The 20833-nt window shown below is 31.5% G+C and overlaps 2 pseudogenes; both read right to left on the reverse strand.

The window, feature by feature from the left end:
• Positions 1–4604: 4604 nt before the first annotated feature.
• Positions 4605–6654, reverse strand: LOC138911502 (NADH-ubiquinone oxidoreductase chain 2-like; annotated as a pseudogene).
• Positions 6655–14743: 8089 nt separating this feature from the next.
• On the reverse strand, positions 14744–16776 carry LOC138911503 (NADH-ubiquinone oxidoreductase chain 2-like; annotated as a pseudogene).
• Positions 16777–20833: the final 4057 nt, after the last annotated feature.

Raw genomic sequence — 20833 nt, forward strand, 5'->3', positions numbered from 1 at the left:
TGTTTTATAAATCACTATCAAAATAAAGTTCTATCAAAATAATCCGCGACGACTTATTATTTAAATCCTAATTTATACATGTATATATATATATATATACATATATATATACATATTAAATAAAATAAATTAATTAACTTCTCTAGAATAAAGTGTACTTAAAACAGCGAATACATAAGATTGAATTATAGCTACAGCTGATTCAAGAACTAATAAAGCAATCTGAGCTACTAATAAAAAAGTGACTAATATGTAAGATATAGATGGTCCGGTATTTTCTATTTAAGTTAGTAATAAATTACCTGCAATTATATCAGCAGTTAATCGAACTGCTAAGGTCGAATTACATTTGTTATTGTTTCAATACAAACTATAAAAGGTATCAGCACTGCTGGGGCTCCTTGAGGAACAAGGTGAGCAAATATATGTTGAGTATGGTTAATTCATCCATAAATTATAAAGGATAATCATAAAGGTAAAGCTAATGAAAGTGTTGACTGTTGAAAAATGACTCGTTCTTGTAAAAATATAAGGAAATAAACCTATAAAATTATTAAAAAGAATAAGAGAAAATAAAGAAACAAAAATGAAAGTTTAACCATTGTGACCTGAAGGTCCTAAATCAGTTTTAAATTCTTTATGTAAACTTGATAAAATTGTGTTTCAAAAATTATTATAACGAGAAGGTATTAATCAATAAATAGAAGGAATTATTAAAAGACCTAAAAATGTTCATAATAAACCGTCTCGATTTCACATACAGGGATAAGAGAGGCATACACGTCATGGAGCAAGAGATGAGCACCCTAAGACAGGGCTCATTAACAATTTTACAATACTATGACGAGGTTGAGAAAAAGCTAACTCTTCTCACCAATAAGGTCATCATGTCTTATGAACCAAGCATGGCACAAGGGCTCTGTACAAAATTTAGAGATGATGCGTTGCGTGTTTTTGTCTCAGGCCTAAAGTGTAGCCTGACGGATGTCCTGTTCGCGGCAAAGTCTAAGGCCTTACCATCGGCCCTAGCGCTAGCGCAAGAGGTAGAGGCAAACCATGAGAGGTACGCCTTTGCCGCTAACTTCGCAAAAGGACAAGAAGATAGGGAACGAAAAGTGACCCCGAGGCCGCAGGTCCGTCAGCAAGATAGGGGTCAACAGCAGGGGGATCCGCAACCCAGGGGTTCCAAAAATCCTCACTTCACTAAACAACAGAAACAGCAACAAAGTCAATTTGAGCAACAGAGTGGCAAGTGGAACAAAGGTGGCGGGTCACAGGAACCAATGGACGTCGATCCATCTGTGTCTAAAATTCTACAACCATCGCAAGCACCAGCCTACGTTAACTCTAGCGCTCCTCAAGCCTACAAAAGAACGGCCACGTCTGGGCGTTTAAGCGGATAGAGAAGGCAGAGAGTCAATCACACAGCTCACGAGCCGGATCAAGATTCAGGTTCGTATGCTAGCTCTGCAGCAGCAGCAGAACAGCAAATTGCCGACGACAATGGTAGCGGTTATGACTCAGACACTCTCAATTTTTTAGGGGAAGCTCCCTGCTGCCCTACATCAGTAGAAGAGTAGCAGGGATCCAGATGAGGTTTCTCATCGACACGGGCGCTCTACCCATTCTATCCACGGCACCACGAAGATCACTCATAAGTGCCTTATATCTCTGTTCGACAAAACTGCCACATTTTTCTTACTCCCAAACCTGTCCACATTTGATGGAATTGTGGGCCTCGACGTGCTCACACAAGCAGGAGTTTCGCTTTGTCTTTCTTCTGGCCAACTCAAATGTGGCGCAGAAACTGAACAAATCGAATTCCACAGGTGCGCGGATGTTAACTTTACCAATGTTGACTGCGCCGACGCACCCGATGCTGTAAAAGATGCATACCTAAAGATGCTAAAAAGCAAACATAAGGCCTTCGCAGATCCTGAAGAAGCACTTCCCTATAACACATCAGTGGTGGCAACTATCAGGACCACTGATGAACAACCAGTTTATGTCCGACTGTACCCCTACCCCATGGGAGCAGAGGGAGCAGTTAGTAATAAATTACCTGCAATTGTATTAGCAGTTAATCGAACTGCTAAGGTCGAATTACATTTTTTATTGTTTCAATAAAAACTATAAAAGGTACTTGCCAGTACTTGCTTTCAGTCATCTAATCTAGAATTTACATTGTTAGAAATTCATTTAATAAAATAATTTACAGGAACTCTTTCAGTTACAATTGGTATAAAACTATGCTTAGCCTCGCAAATTTCTGAACATTGACCATAAAATTATCCTGGGCGGTTAATTAAAAAATTAGTTTGGTTTAAACGTCCAGGGGTTCCATCAACTTTTACTCCTAAAGCTGAAGTTGTTCATGAATGAATTACATCAGCCGCTGTTACTAAGAGTCGAATTTAAGAATTTATAGGTAAAACAATTCGATTATCTACATCTTATAAACGAAACCCATCATTTGAAATTTCATTTGTAGGAATTATATACGAATCAAATGCAACATTATTAAAATCTGAATATTCGTAACTTCAGTATCATTTATGACCAATTCTTTTTAAAGCTACTGAAGGTTCTTATAAACGAAACCCATCATTTGAAATTTCATTTGTAGGAATTATATACGAATCAAATGCAACATTATTAAAATCTGAACATTCGTAATTTCAGTATCATTGATGACCAATTCTTTTTAAATTTACTGAAGGTTATATATATATTATATTCGTCTAATAAATATAATAAGCGCGATAAATAATAAAATAATAGCGGGTAAAATTGTTCAAATTTAATGTTTCAATTAATTGTCCATGTAATAGGAATCGATTAATTTAATTATTAAAGAATAATATAAATATTAAATATCTAACTAAAACAGTAATTATTACTAAAATCAGTAAGGCATGATCATGAAAAAAATTAATTGTTCTATTAAAGGAGAAGCTCTATCTTGAAGACCTAATGTTGACATTTATTTTCTAATAAAAGTTAAAATCCTTTATGTATGGAGCTTAAATCCATTGCACTAATCTGCCATATTATAAATTAATTAGTTAATAAAGGTAGTTCAGAATAGCTATGTTCAGCAGGGGGAGTATTTTGGTATCATTCAATTAAGGAATTTAGTTGAATTGGGTTAATTACTTGACGTTGAGATATTAAACTTTCTCAAATAATATAGAATAAAATAAAATCCTTGATAAAGAAGTTGATGATCCGATAGTTGCAATTACGTTTCATGTAGTATAAGCGTCTGGCTAATCAGAATAACGACGAGGTATCCCTGCTAAACCTAGAAAATGTTGCTGACTTTTTAATCATTATAAATAAATCCAGCCATAATAGCAAATACGGCTCTTATCGATAATACAAAATGAAAGTGAGCAACTACATAATATGTATCATGTAAAATAATATCAACAGATGAATTTGCTAGAACAACTCCCAACTGTGAATCAAAATACAAATCCTAAAGCTCATAAAATAGCAGGTGAATAAGAATGTTGTGTTCCGTGAAGCGTAGCAAGTCAACTAAAAATTTTTATACCTTTAGGTACCGCAATAATTATAGTTGCTGATGTGAAATAAGCTCAGGTATCTACGTCTATTCCAACCGTAAATACATGGTGAGCTCATACAATAAATCCTAATTGCTAGTATTGCGTAAATTATACCTAAAGATCCAATGGTTTCCTTTTAACCTGATTCTTGACTAATAATATGAGAAATCATCCCGAATCCAGGTAAAATTAAAATATAAACTTCTGGGTCACCAAAATATCAAAATAAATGTTGGTATAAAATTGGGTCTCATCCACCGGCAGGGTCAAAAAATGAAATATTAAGATTTCGATCTGTTAATAGTATAGTAATAGCTCCTGCTAAAACAGGAAATGATAAAAGAAGTAGAAGAGTTGTAATTACAACAGATCAAACAAATAAAGATATACGGTCTAAAGTAATTCATAAAGGTGGTATATTAATTACTGTTGTAATAAAATTTACAGCCCCTTAAATTGAGGAAATTCCTGCTAAATTTAATGCGAAAATAGCTAAATCTACAGAAGCTCGTCCATAAGCAATTCCTGCTGATAATGGAGGGTAAACTGTCCTGTTCCAGCTCCGTTTTTAAGTATTCTTCTAACTAATAGTAATGATAAAGCAGGAGGTAAAAGTCAAAATCTTATATTGTTTATACGAGGGAAAGCTATATGAGGGGCCGCTAATATTAAAGGTACAAGTCAATTTCCAAACCCTCCAATCATAATTGGCATAAAAATAAAAAAATTATAATAAAAGCATGGCCTGTAACGATTACGTTATAAATTTGATCATCACCAATTAAGGCTCCAGGATGACCTAATTCAGCTTGGATTAAAATTCTTAAGATTCTTAAGGACGATAGATTGTAAATCTTTTTATAAGAAATTTTCTTCTTAATCAATTTATTAATAAATTTATTAATTGGTGTTATAGTCAATAATGACATCAAACTGCAATTTTGAAGGAGTAATTTATTACTAAGGCTTAAAGGATTTGCTATATTTACAGCTCTGAAGGCTATTAGTTTTATTTAACTTAAAGCCTTTAACCTAAAATATAGAATAGAATATTGAAATTATAAATAATCTAAGAATTGATAAAAATGTACAAATTAAGTATAATTTTATACTAAAATTATTGATTTGGGTGCTTTTTCAGTTTTCAGTTTTCAGTTTTTTTCGTAGTAATTTAATATAAATGTCGAAAAACAAATTCGTAGAAACAAGAATAAAGTAATTAAGGTTGATATTAATAAAATTATTAATTGAAAATATTGATTACAAACAGTTGTTGAAATATAACTCATTTTGGTAGGAATTCTAAAAATGGGGGCAATCCACCTATGGATAAAAAGTTTATAAACAAAATAAATTTTATAACTGTTCTTTGTATAAATCATGAAAATAATTGATTCAAATGAAATAATTTGAAAATATTAAATATAAAAGGAAAAATAAATGATAAAAAAGAATAAAATAAAAAAAAAATATTCAAATTGATTAATTAATTATTAATGCTCTTAATATTCAACCTAAATGGTTAATAGAAGAAAAAAATATAAATTTCGCAGAGAAGTTTGGTTTAAACCTCCAATTTCTCCAATAATTACTGAAATAACTACTCTGATGGGTAACAAATTTTTTAAATTTAAATAAGAAATTAGTATTAAAGAAGCAATTTTTTGCCATGTTATTAAAAGAAGAGCATTTATTCAAGTTAATCCTTCTATTAAATTAGGGAATCAAAAATGAAATGGACCTACCCCTCTTTTTAATAATAAAGTTGATAAAATAATTATTGAAGTAAATGAATTATTAATTTCAATTGTTATGCTGTTTTTTAATATTATTAAAATTACTGAAATAATAAAGCAGTTGAAGTTAAAGCTTGAGTTAAAAAATATTTTAAAGAAGCTTCTGTTGATTTAAAATTATTACTATCTACTATTAGGGGAATAAAAGATAATAAATTAATTTCTAAACGTATTCATCCTCCTAACCAAGAGTTAGAGGTTACTGTAATTAATGTCCCAATAATTATTATTGTAATAAATAAAATTTTTGAAGAATTATTAAAAATTAAAAAGAAAAGGATTAAAACCTTTATAAATGGGGTATGAACCCAGTAGCTTAATTAGCTTATCTTTTTATATTTTGGTGTACGATGCACAAAAGTTTTTGATACTTTTAGTAATAGATTAATTCTATTAAATATAAAATCTTTCTAAAAATAACAATAAAATCAATCAATGAATGTAGAATCTTACATAATTTACCCTAGCAAGGTAATCCTTTTATCAGGCAATTAATTTTATTTTTGTTTTTTTTTGGTTTACTTATATTTTTTGAAAAATATTTGAATTTGTAATATTATATGTATTTTAATTAATTTACATTCTAGTAGTAAATTTAATATGATTTTGTTTAAAATTTTCTATATAGATATATATATATATATTATAGTAAATTATCAATAATATATAAATATATAAATATATAATAATTTATAAAATTTATATTAATTTATATAAATCAAAAGAATCATTCGATAAATCTTTTAAATATAGATTTTTTTACTATATTTGTAATGATTTTTGGATTGCGAAATTTTTTATTTAAATTGTTAATTATATAATAATATATTAAATATTTATATATATATAGATTATCTATTAATCTCGACTTAGTATACAAATATGTTTTTTATTTTAAATTTATTAATTTTAAAATAGATACATTTTCTTTATATCTATTTTTTTACATATTGCAAAAAAAAATTAGAAAGATTTTTTAATAGTCTTAAAATTGACTTTAATTTGATTTTTTATTGATGTTAATTTTTTAATTAAATTTAATTATTTTGCTTTAAGCTCGGAATAGAATGTTGCTTGCAAAAATTTATATCATAAGCCCAAATATAATAGATCACGCATATTTGAAATCTGTTTGGGTCGATGAACCCACAGGTACTTTAATAGCTGACCTTATGTCCGTTGCGTCCGTGAAATTATTACAATCTGTTGATGCCCTTCACTTTATCAATAAGTTCCCGGAAATTAAAATGGCTTGCAGAAAGGGGATGCTGTATCCAGTTGCACATGAGAATGCTGGGCTACAAATAATACGACAACATTATAGCTGAGTGCGGAGATCAAGTGCTTGCCCTTAAGAATTGCACTTTCACCGACCAGCTCTTGTGCCAGAGAGCTGCATGCTGGTGGCTTGGCAAACTGCCAAATGCAGCCGATTCACTTAGACCCGATTCTATGGGTCGATGACGGAATTCTGATCATCAATAACCGGCCTGCTAAAGTTTGCGTTGACAACGGTACTGAAACTTGGGTTCAGGAGATCATCAAGGAAATCAAGGACGAAATTGGAAGCGTCGACAGCGAGGTAATAGCCTTCTTGTTGGGTGCTGTGTGTTGCACCATAATTTGCGTCGGAGTCACCTACCGTCGGTTCACCAAAAACATGGCATCGGCCAAGGAGATTAAGAAGGTGATCGCTGAGATAGGAACGGCCGAGGGCGGCCTTAACTTAAAAGGGGAGCAGTTCTTGCACGACGGCAGCGCACGAGGCGCAAGCTAAGCATTCTAGCGGCCGTTGTGAAAGCACACAATAGCTTAGGTATTTTTGATCAATATTTTGTAAATTTAGTTTTTAATTCGACTCGTGTATAATTTAACTCACTCACTGCGGCGTGTCGGCCTAGTGTTTTATAAATCACTATCAAAATAAAGTTCCATCAAAATAATCCGCGAGGACTTATTATTTAAATCCTATATATATATATATATATATATATATTTAATAAAATAAATTAATTAACTTCTCTAGAATAAAGTGTACTTAAAACAGCCAATACATAAGATTGGATTATAGCTACAGCTGATTCTAATAAAGCAATCTGAGCTACTAATAAAAAAGTGACTAATATGTAAGATATAGATGGTCCGGTATTTTCTATTAAAGTAAGTAATAAATTACCTGCAATTATATTAGCAGTTAATCGAACTGCTAAGGTCGAATTACATTTTTTATTGTTTCAATACAAACTATAAGAGGTGTCAGGACTGCTGGGGTTCCTTGAGGTACATGGTGAGCAAATATATGTTGAGTATGGTTAATTCATCCATAAATTATAAAGGATAATCATAAAGGTAAAGCTAATAAAAGTGTTAGTGTTAAATGACTCGTTCTTGTAAAAATATAAGGAAATAAACCTATAAAATTATTAAAAAGAATAAGAGAAAATAAAGAAATAAAAATGAAAGTTGAACCTTTGTGACCTGAAGGTCCTAAAGGAGTTTTAAATTCTTTATGTAAAGTTGATGAAATTGTGTTTCAAAATATTATAACGAGAAGGTATTAATCAATAAATAGAAGGAATTATTTAAAGACCTAAAAATGTTCTTATTCAGTTTATTGATAAACGGAAAATTGCTAAAAAATACAGAATATAAATTTGTTATCAATTTCAATATATTGAATTTAAATATATATATTTTTTAATTCATTTGATTTGGGGGAAGAAGGTATGTTAGCGTAATAATTTATAGAACAAAATAAGATAAAAGTACGAGAAAAAATAAAAAATAAAGTTAATCATTTAATTGGGGATATTTGTGGAATTAAAAATATTAATAGTTTAATAATTTTAGTTTGACAAACTTATGTTATAATTTTAACTAGTTTTCAATTCATTAGAAGTGCTAATTTACTGTAAAATGGTTTAAGAGACCAGTACTTGCTTTCAGTCATCTAATCTAGAATTTACATTGTTAGAAATTCATTTAATAAAATAATTTACAGTAACTCTTTTAATTAAAATTGGTATAAAACTATGCTTAGCCCCGCAAATTTCTGATAATTGACTATAAAATTATCCTGGGCGGTTAATTAAAAAATTAGTTTGGTTTAAACGTCCAGGGGTTCCATCAACTTTTACTCCTAAAGCTGAAGTTGTTCATGAATGAATTACATCAGCCGCTGTTACTAAGAGTCGAATTTGAGAATTTATAGGTAAAACAATTCGATTATCTACATCTTATAAACGAAACCCATCATTTGAAATTTCATTTGTAGGAATTATATACGAATCAAATGCAACATTATTAAAATCTGAATATTCGTAACTTCAGTATCATTTATGATCAATTCTTTTTAAAGCTACTGAAGGTTCTTATAAACGAAACCCATCATTTGAAATTTCATTTGTAGGAATTATATACGAATCAAATGCAACATTATTAAAATCTGAATATTCGTAATTTCAGTATCATTGATGACCAATTCTTTTTAAATTTACTGAAGGTTATATATATATTATATTCGTCTAATAAATATAATAAGCGCGATAAATAATAAAATAATGGCGGGTAAAATTGTTCAAATTTAATGTTTCAATTAATTGTCCATGCAAAAATTAATATCATAAGCCCAAATATATTAGATCACGCAGATTTGAAATCTGTTTGGGTCGATGAACCCACAGGTACTTCAATAGCTGACCTTATGTCCGTTGCGTCCGTGAAAGTATTACAATCTGTTAATGCCCTTCACTTTATCATTAAGTTCCCGAGAATCAAAATGGCTTGCAGAAAGGGGATGCTGTATCTAGTTGCACATGAGAATGCTGTGCTACAAATTGACGACAACATTATAGCTGAGTGCGGAATTAAGAATTGCACTTCGACGCCGGGAGGAACCTTTGTCAACTTTCACCGACCAGCTCTTGTGCCAGAGAGCTGCATGCTCGTGGCTTGGCTAACTGCCAAATGCAGCCGAGTCACTTAGACCCGATCACATGGGTCGATGACGGAATTCTGATCATCAATAACCGGCCTGCTAAAGTTTGCGTTGACAACAGTACTGAGACTTGGGTTCACGGAACGAATCTAATCACGTTCAATAATTGGGCTCTGATCAACGAAACTAAGTACTTGAATCGCAACAACGTCCAGAGTAAGTTCCCCGGCATCGCGGCATCTCCTCTTCTGAACATCACCGGCCACCAAGAGGTGTTGAGTCTCCCCTACCTTCATCGCCTGAATGAACGTAACCTGGAGATCATCAAGGAAATCAAGGACGAAATTGGAAGCGTCGACAGCGTGGAAATAACCTTCTTGCTGGGTGCTGTGTGTTGCACCATAATTTGCGTCGGAGTCACCTACCGTCGGTTCACCAAAAACATGGCATCGGCCAAGGAGATTAAGAAGGTGATCGCTGAGATAGGAACGGCCGAGGGCGGCCTTAACTTAAAAGGGGAGCAGTTAACAGAGGCTAACGACACCAGCTCCAGATGCTGATATAGCACTGAGCCGGATGTTCTTACGAGTTAACAGGGGTCAGCAAAATGCAACATAACATCAGCCGCAGCGAACGAGGCGCAAGCTAAGCATTCTAGCGGCCGTTGTGAAAGCACCCAATAGCTTAGGTATTTATGATCAATCTTTTGTAAATTTAGTTTTTAATTCGACTTTATAATTTAACTCACTCACTACGGCGTGTCGGCCTAGTGTTTTATAAATCACTATCAAAATAAAGTTCTATCAAAATAATCCGCGACGACTTATTATTTAAATCCTAATTTATACATGTATATATATATATATATACATATATATATACATATTAAATAAAATAAATTAATTAACTTCTCTAGAATAAAGTGTACTTAAAACAGCGAATACATAAGATTGAATTATAGCTACAGCTGATTCAAGAACTAATAAAGCAATCTGAGCTACTAATAAAAAAGTGACTAATATGTAAGATATAGATGGTCCGGTATTTTCTATTTAAGTTAGTAATAAATTACCTGCAATTATATCAGCAGTTAATCGAACTGCTAAGGTCGAATTACATTTGTTATTGTTTCAATACAAACTATAAAAGGTATCAGCACTGCTGGGGCTCCTTGAGGAACAAGGTGAGCAAATATATGTTGAGTATGGTTAATTCATCCATAAATTATAAAGGATAATCATAAAGGTAAAGCTAATGAAAGTGTTGACTGTTGAAAAATGACTCGTTCTTGTAAAAATATAAGGAAATAAACCTATAAAATTATTAAAAAGAATAAGAGAAAATAAAGAAACAAAAATGAAAGTTTAACCATTGTGACCTGAAGGTCCTAAATCAGTTTTAAATTCTTTATGTAAACTTGATAAAATTGTGTTTCAAAAATTATTATAACGAGAAGGTATTAATCAATAAATAGAAGGAATTATTAAAAGACCTAAAAATGTTCATAATAAACCGTCTCGATTTCACATACAGGGATAAGAGAGGCATACACGTCATGGAGCAAGAGATGAGCACCCTAAGACAGGGCTCATTAACAATTTTACAATACTATGACGAGGTTGAGAAAAAGCTAACTCTTCTCACCAATAAGGTCATCATGTCTTATGAACCAAGCATGGCACAAGGGCTCTGTACAAAATTTAGAGATGATGCGTTGCGTGTTTTTGTCTCAGGCCTAAAGTGTAGCCTGACGGATGTCCTGTTCGCGGCAAAGTCTAAGGCCTTACCATCGGCCCTAGCGCTAGCGCAAGAGGTAGAGGCAAACCATGAGAGGTACGCCTTTGCCGCTAACTTCGCAAAAGGACAAGAAGATAGGGAACGAAAAGTGACCCCGAGGCCGCAGGTCCGTCAGCAAGATAGGGGTCAACAGCAGGGGGATCCGCAACCCAGGGGTTCCAAAAATCCTCACTTCACTAAACAACAGAAACAGCAACAAAGTCAATTTGAGCAACAGAGTGGCAAGTGGAACAAAGGTGGCGGGTCACAGGAACCAATGGACGTCGATCCATCTGTGTCTAAAATTCTACAACCATCGCAAGCACCAGCCTACGTTAACTCTAGCGCTCCTCAAGCCTAAAAACGAACGGCCACGTCTGGGCGTTTAAGCGGATAGAGAAGGCAGAGAGTCAATCACACAGCTCACGAGCCGGATCAAGATTCAGGTTCGTATGCTAGCTCTGCAGCAGCAGCAGAACAGCAAATTGCCGACGACAATGGTAGCGGTTATGACTCAGACACTCTCAATTTTTTAGGGGAAGCTCCCTGCTGCCCTACATCAGTAGAAGAGTAGCAGGGATCCAGATGAGGTTTCTCATCGACACGGGCGCTTCCAAGAATTATATCAGACCACATAAAAATCTAAAAGGTGTGTGCCCAGTAAATTCTCCCTTCTCTACCCATTCTATCCACGGCACCACGAAGATCACTCATAAGTGCCTTATATCTCTGTTCGACAAAACTGCCACATTTTTCTTACTCCCAAACCTGTCCACATTTGATGGAATTGTGGGCCTCGACGTGCTCACACAAGCAGGAGTTTCGCTTTGTCTTTCTTCTGGCCAACTCAAATGTGGCGCAGAAACTGAACAAATCGAATTCCACAGGTGCGCGGATGTTAACTTTACCAATGTTGACTGCGCCGACGCACCCGATGCTGTAAAAGATGCATACCTAAAGATGCTAAAAAGCAAACATAAGGCCTTCGCAGATCCTGAAGAAGCACTTCCCTATAACACATCAGTGGTGGCAACTATCAGGACCACTGATGAACAACCAGTTTATGTCCGACTGTACCCCTACCCCATGGGAGCAGAGGGAGCAGTTAGTAATAAATTACCTGCAATTGTATTAGCAGTTAATCGAACTGCTAAGGTCGAATTACATTTTTTATTGTTTCAATAAAAACTATAAAAGGTACTTGCCAGTACTTGCTTTCAGTCATCTAATCTAGAATTTACATTGTTAGAAATTCATTTAATAAAATAATTTACAGGAACTCTTTCAGTTACAATTGGTATAAAACTATGCTTAGCCTCGCAAATTTCTGAACATTGACCATAAAATTATCCTGGGCGGTTAATTAAAAAATTAGTTTGGTTTAAACGTCCAGGGGTTCCATCAACTTTTACTCCTAAAGCTGAAGTTGTTCATGAATGAATTACATCAGCCGCTGTTACTAAGAGTCGAATTTAAGAATTTATAGGTAAAACAATTCGATTATCTACATCTTATAAACGAAACCCATCATTTGAAATTTCATTTGTAGGAATTATATACGAATCAAATGCAACATTATTAAAATCTGAATATTCGTAACTTCAGTATCATTTATGACCAATTCTTTTTAAAGCTACTGAAGGTTCTTATAAACGAAACCCATCATTTGAAATTTCATTTGTAGGAATTATATACGAATCAAATGCAACATTATTAAAATCTGAACATTCGTAATTTCAGTATCATTGATGACCAATTCTTTTTAAATTTACTGAAGGTTATATATATATTATATTCGTCTAATAAATATAATAAGCGCGATAAATAATAAAATAATAGCGGGTAAAATTGTTCAAATTTAATGTTTCAATTAATTGTCCATGTAATAGGAATCGATTAATTTAATTATTAAAGAATAATATAAATATTAAATATCTAACTAAAACAGTAATTATTACTAAAATCAGTAAGGCATGATCATGAAAAAAATTAATTGTTCTATTAAAGGAGAAGCTCTATCTTGAAGACCTAATGTTGACATTTATTTTCTAATAAAAGTTAAAATCCTTTATGTATGGAGCTTAAATCCATTGCACTAATCTGCCATATTATAAATTAATTAGTTAATAAAGGTAGTTCAGAATAGCTATGTTCAGCAGGGGGAGTATTTTGGTATCATTCAATTAAGGAATTTAGTTGAATTGGGTTAATTACTTGACGTTGAGATATTAAACTTTCTCAAATAATATAGAATAAAATAAAATCCTTGATAAAGAAGTTGATGATCCGATAGTTGCAATTACGTTTCATGTAGTATAAGCGTCTGGCTAATCAGAATAACGACGAGGTATCCCTGCTAAACCTAGAAAATGTTGCTGACTTTTTAATCATTATAAATAAATCCAGCCATAATAGCAAATACGGCTCTTATCGATAATACAAAATGAAAGTGAGCAACTACATAATATGTATCATGTAAAATAATATCAACAGATGAATTTGCTAGAACAACTCCCAACTGTGAATCAAAATACAAATCCTAAAGCTCATAAAATAGCAGGTGAATAAGAATGTTGTGTTCCGTGAAGCGTAGCAAGTCAACTAAAAATTTTTATACCTTTAGGTACCGCAATAATTATAGTTGCTGATGTGAAATAAGCTCAGGTATCTACGTCTATTCCAACCGTAAATACATGGTGAGCTCATACAATAAATCCTAATTGCTAGTATTGCGTAAATTATACCTAAAGATCCAATGGTTTCCTTTTAACCTGATTCTTGACTAATAATATGAGAAATCATCCCGAATCCAGGTAAAATTAAAATATAAACTTCTGGGTCACCAAAATATCAAAATAAATGTTGGTATAAAATTGGGTCTCATCCACCGGCAGGGTCAAAAAATGAAATATTAAGATTTCGATCTGTTAATAGTATAGTAATAGCTCCTGCTAAAACAGGAAATGATAAAAGAAGTAGAAGAGTTGTAATTACAACAGATCAAACAAATAAAGATATACGGTCTAAAGTAATTCATAAAGGTGGTATATTAATTACTGTTGTAATAAAATTTACAGCCCCTTAAATTGAGGAAATTCCTGCTAAATTTAATGCGAAAATAGCTAAATCTACAGAAGCTCGTCCATAAGCAATTCCTGCTGATAATGGAGGGTAAACTGCCCTGTTCCAGCTCCGTTTTTAAGTATTCTTCTAACTAATAGTAATGATAAAGCAGGAGGTAAAAGTCAAAATCTTATATTGTTTATACGAGGGAAAGCTATATGAGGGGCCGCTAATATTAAAGGTACAAGTCAATTTCCAAACCCTCCAATCATAATTGGCATAAAAATAAAAAAATTATAATAAAAGCATGGCCTGTAACGATTACGTTATAAATTTGATCATCACCAATTAAGGCTCCAGGATGACCTAATTCAGCTTGGATTAAAATTCTTAAGATTCTTAAGGACGATAGATTGTAAATCTTTTTATAAGAAATTTTCTTCTTAATCAATTTATTAGTAAATTTATTAATTGGTGTTATAGTCAATAATGACATCAAACTGCAATTTTGAAGGAGTAATTTATTACTAAGGCTTAAAGGATTTGCTATATTTACAGCTCTGAAGGCTATTAGTTTTATTTAACTTAAAGCCTTTAACCTAAAATATAGAATAGAATATTGAAATTATAAATAATCTAAGAATTGATAAAAATGTACAAATTAAGTATAATTTTATACTAAAATTATTGATTTGGGTGCTTTTTCAGTTTTCAGTTTTCAGTTTTTTTCGTAGTAATTTAATATAAATGTCGAAAAACAAATTCGTAGAAACAAGAATAAAGTAATTAAGGTTGATATTAATAAAATTATTAATTGAAAATATTGATTACAAACAGTTGTTGAAATATAACTCATTTTGGTAGGAATTCTAAAAATGGGGGCAATCCACCTATGGATAAAAAGTTTATAAACAAAATAAATTTTATAACTGTTCTTCATTTGATTCAAATGAAATAATTTGAAAATATTAAATATAAAAGGAAAAATAAATGATAAAAAAGAATAAAATAAAAAAAAAATATTCAAATTGATTAATTAATTATTAATGCTCTTAATATTCAACCTAAATGGTTAATAGAAGAAAAAAATATAAATTTCGCAGAGAAGTTTGGTTTAAACCTCCAATTTCTCCAATAATTACTGAAATAACTACTCTGATGGGTAACAAATTTTTTAAATTTAAATAAGAAATTAGTATTAAAGAAGCAATTTTTTGCCATGTTATTAAAAGAAGAGCATTTATTCAAGTTAATCCTTCTATTAAATTAGGGAATCAAAAATGAAATGGACCTACCCCTCTTTTTAATAATAAAGTTGATAAAATAATTATTGAAGTAAATGAATTATTAATTTCAATTGTTATGCTGTTTTTTAATATTATTAAAATTACTGAAATAATAAAGCAGTTGAAGTTAAAGCTTGAGTTAAAAAATATTTTAAAGAAGCTTCTGTTGATTTAAAATTATTACTATCTACTATTAGGGGAATAAAAGATAATAAATTAATTTCTAAACGTATTCATCCTCCTAACCAAGAGTTAGAGGTTACTGTAATTAATGTCCCAATAATTATTATTGTAATAAATAAAATTTTTGAAGAATTATTAAAAATTAAAAAGAAAAGGATTAAAACCTTTATAAATGGGGTATGAACCCAGTAGCTTAATTAGCTTATCTTTTTATATTTTGGTGTACGATGCACAAAAGTTTTTGATACTTTTAGTAATAGATTAATTCTATTAAATATAAAATCTTTCTAAAAATAACAATAAAATCAATCAATGAATGTAGAATCTTACATAATTTACCCTAGCAAGGTAATCCTTTTATCAGGCAATTAATTTTATTTTTGTTTTTTTTTGGTTTACTTATATTTTTTGAAAAATATTTGAATTTGTAATATTATATGTATTTTAATTAATTTACATTCTAGTAGTAAATTTAATATGATTTTGTTTAAAATTTTCTATATAGATATATATATATATATTATAGTAAATTATCAATAATATATAAATATATAAATATATAATAATTTATAAAATTTATATTAATTTATATAAATCAAAAGAATCATTCGATAAATCTTTTAAATATAGATTTTTTTACTATATTTGTAATGATTTTTGGATTGCGAAATTTTTTATTTAAATTGTTAATTATATAATAATATATTAAATATTTATATATATATAGATTATCTATTAATCTCGACTTAGTATACAAATATGTTTTTTATTTTAAATTTATTAATTTTAAAATAGATACATTTTCTTTATATCTATTTTTTTACATATTGCAAAAAAAAATTAGAAAGATTTTTTAATAGTCTTAAAATTGACTTTAATTTGATTTTTTATTGATGTTAATTTTTTAATTAAATTTAATTATTTTGCTTTAAGCTCGGAATAGAATGTTGCTTGCAAAAATTTATATCATAAGCCCAAATATAATAGATCACGCATATTTGAAATCTGTTTGGGTCGATGAACCCACAGGTACTTTAATAGCTGACCTTATGTCCGTTGCGTCCGTGAAATTATTACAATCTGTTGATGCCCTTCACTTTATCAATAAGTTCCCGGAAATTAAAATGGCTTGCAGAAAGGGGATGCTGTATCCAGTTGCACATGAGAATGCTGGGCTACAAATAATACGACAACATTATAGCTGAGTGCGGAGATCAAGTGCTTGCCCTTAAGAATTGCACTTTCACCGACCAGCTCTTGTGCCAGAGAGCTGCATGCTGGTGGCTTGGCAAACTGCCAAATGCAGCCGATTCACTTAGACCCGATTCTATGGGTCGATGACGGAATTCTGATCATCAATAACCGGCCTGCTAAAGTTTGCGTTGACAACGGTACTGAAACTTGGGTTCAGGAGATCATCAAGGAAATCAAGGACGAAATTGGAAGCGTCGACAGCGAGGTAATAGCCTTCTTGTTGGGTGCTGTGTGTTGCACCATAATTTGCGTCGGAGTCACCTACCGTCGGTTCACCAAAAACATGGCATCGGCCAAGGAGATTAAGAAGGTGATCGCTGAGATAGGAACGGCCGAGGGCGGCCTTAACTTAAAAGGGGAGCAGTTCTTGCACGACGGCAGCGCACGAGGCGCAAGCTAAGCATTCTAGCGGCCGTTGTGAAAGCACACAATAGCTTAGGTATTTTTGATCAATATTTTGTAAATTTAGTTTTTAATTCGACTCGTGTATAATTTAACTCACTCACTGCGGCGTGTCGGCCTAGTGTTTTATAAATCACTATCAAAATAAAGTTCCATCAAAATAATCCGCGAGGACTTATTATTTAAATCCTATATATATATATATATATATTTAATAAAATAAATTAATTAACTTCTCTAGAATAAAGTGTACTTAAAACAGCCAATACATAAGATTGGATTATAGCTACAGCTGATTCTAATAAAGCAATCTGAGCTACTAATAAAAAAGTGACTAATATGTAAGATATAGATGGTCCGGTATTTTCTATTAAAGTAAGTAATAAATTACCTGCAATTATATTAGCAGTTAATCGAACTGCTAAGGTTGAATTACATTTTTTATTGTTTCAATACAAACTATAAGAGGTGTCAGGACTGCTGGGGTTCCTTGAGGTACATGGTGAGCAAATATATGTTGAGTATGGTTAATTCATCCATAAATTATAAAGGATAATCATAAAGGTAAAGCTAATAAAAGTGTTAGTGTTAAATGACTCGTTCTTGTAAAAATATAAGGAAATAAACCTATAAAATTATTAAAAAGAATAAGAGAAAATAAAGAAATAAAAATGAAAGTTGAACCTTTGTGACCTGAAGGTCCTAAAGGAGTTTTAAATTCTTTATGTAAAGTTGATGAAATTGTGTTTCAAAATATTATAACGAGAAGGTATTAATCAATAAATAGAAGGAATTATTTAAAGACCTAAAAATGTTCTTATTCAGTTTATTGATAAACGGAAAATTGCTAAAAAATACAGAATATAAATTTGTTATCAATTTCAATATATTGAATTTAAATATATATATTTTTTAATTCATTTGATTTGGGGGAAGAAGGTATGTTAGCGTAATAATTTATAGAACAAAATAAGATAAAAGTACGAGAAAAAATAAAAAATAAAGTTAATCATTTAATTGGGGATATTTGTGGAATTAAAAATATTAATAGTTTAATAATTTTAGTTTGACAAACTTATGTTATAATTTTAACTAGTTTTCAATTCATTAGAAGTGCTAATTTACTGTAAAATGGTTTAAGAGACCAGTACTTGCTTTCAGTCATCTAATCTAGAATTTACATTGTTAGAAATTCATTTAATAAAATAATTTACAGTAACTCTTTTAATTAAAATTGGTATAAAACTATGCTTAGCCCCGCAAATTTCTGATAATTGACTATAAAATTATCCTGGGCGGTTAATTAAAAAATTAGTTTGGTTTAAACGTCCAGGGGTTCCATCAACTTTTACTCCTAAAGCTGAAGTTGTTCATGAATGAATTACATCAGCCGCTGTTACTAAGAGTCGAATTTGAGAATTTATAGGTAAAACAATTCGATTATCTACATCTTATAAACGAAACCCATCATTTGAAATTTCATTTGTAGGAATTATATACGAATCAAATGCAACATTATTAAAATCTGAATATTCGTAACTTCAGTATCATTTATGATCAATTCTTTTTAAAGCTACTGAAGGTTCTTATAAACGAAACCCATCATTTGAAATTTCATTTGTAGGAATTATATACGAATCAAATGCAACATTATTAAAATCTGAATATTCGTAATTTCAGTATCATTGATGACCAATTCTTTTTAAATTTACTGAAGGTTATATATATATTATATTCGTCTAATAAATATAATAAGCGCGATAAATAATAAAATAATGGCGGGTAAAATTGTTCAAATTTAATGTTTCAATTAATTGTCCATGTAATAGGAATCGATTAATTTAATTATTAAAGAATAAAATAAATATTAAATATCTAACTAAAACAGTAATTATTACTAAAATCAGTAAGGCATGATCATGAAAAAAATTAATTGTTCTATTAAAGGAGGAGCTCTATCTTGAAGACCTAATGTTGACATTTATTTTCTAAGAAAAGTAAAAATCTTTTATGTATGGAGCTTAAATCCATTGCATTAATCTGGCATATTAAAATTAATTAGTTAATAAAGGTAGTTCAGAATAGCTATGTTCAGCAGGGGGAGTATTTTGGTATCATTCAATTAAGGAATTTAGTTGAATTGGGTTAATTACTTGACGTTGAGATATTAAACTTTCTCAAATAATATAGAATAAAATAAAATCCCTGATAAAGAAGTTGATGATCCGATAGTTGAAATTACGTTTCATGTAGTATAAGCGTCTGGCTAATCAGAATAACGACGAGGTATCCCTGCTAAACGTAGAAAATGTTGCGGGAAAAATGTTAGATTTACTCCAATAAATATAATAAATAAATTGACTTTTTAATCATTTTAAATAAATCCAGCCATAATAGCAATTACGGCTCTTATCGATAATACATAATGAAAGTGAGCAACTACATAATATGTATCATGTAAAATAATATCAACAGATGAATTTGCTAGAACAACTCCCAACTGTGAATCTAAATACAAATCCTAAAGCTCATAAAATAGCAGGTGAATAAGAATGTTGTGTTCCGTAAAGCGTAGCAAGTCAACTAAAAATTTTTATACCTTTAGGTACCGCAATAATTATAGTTGCTGATGTGAAATAAGCTCAGGTATCTACGTCTATTCCAACCGTAAATACATGGTGAGCTCATACAATAAATCCTAATTGCTAGTATTGCGTAAATTATACCTAAAGATCCAAAGGTTTTCTTTTAACCTGAAGAGAAGAGCGGGAACTTGTGGCTATAGTTTGGGCCCTTAGCAAGCTACGTCACTACCTATATGGAGTAAAAGACATTAACGTTTTCACGGACCACCAACCGTTAACTTTTGCCGTTTCTAAGTCAAGCCCGAACGCCAAAATTAAAAGATGGAAGGCGCGCATTGAGGAAACGAATGTGCGAATATTTTATAAGCCAGACAAGGAGAATTTAGTTGCTGATGCGCTATCGCGACAACAGCTCAACACTCTTGACGAGCTGAATACTGATTCCTGCGCAGCCACAGTCCACAGCGAGCTGTGCTTGACCTATACAATTGAGTCGACCGAAAAGCCACTTAATTGTTTCCAAAATCAAATTGTCATTGAAGAGGCACGCGTCCCCACCAAACGCAACTTCATTCTTTTCGGGGACAAGAGGCGTCATGAAGTGGGCTTCACTCATCACACAGCCCTTTTAGATGAACTGCTTGACTTGATTAATCCAAATGCGGTCAATGCCCTCTATTGCAACCTGCACACACTTGCACTGGTGCAGGATGGCTTACTTCGCATGTTTCCAGGCACAAAGTTCTGGCAGTGCAAAAACCGAGTTGCAGCTGTCTTCAACATTGATGAGAGGAGAGAAATTCTCGTTGCCGAACATAATAGAGCGCACAGAACAGCTTAAGAAAATGTTAAGCACGTGTTATCAGAATACTATTTCCCTAAAATGGCGAAGTTAGCTAAAGAAATTGCGGAAAGTTGTAGAATCTGCTCAGCAGCCAAATACGATAGGCACCCGAAAAGACAGGAGCTGGGAGAAACT

The sequence above is a fragment of the Drosophila virilis genome, unplaced genomic scaffold (assembly GCF_030788295.1).
Source record: "Drosophila virilis strain 15010-1051.87 unplaced genomic scaffold, Dvir_AGI_RSII-ME tig00001170, whole genome shotgun sequence".
Taxonomy (NCBI): Eukaryota; Metazoa; Arthropoda; class Insecta; order Diptera; family Drosophilidae; genus Drosophila; species Drosophila virilis.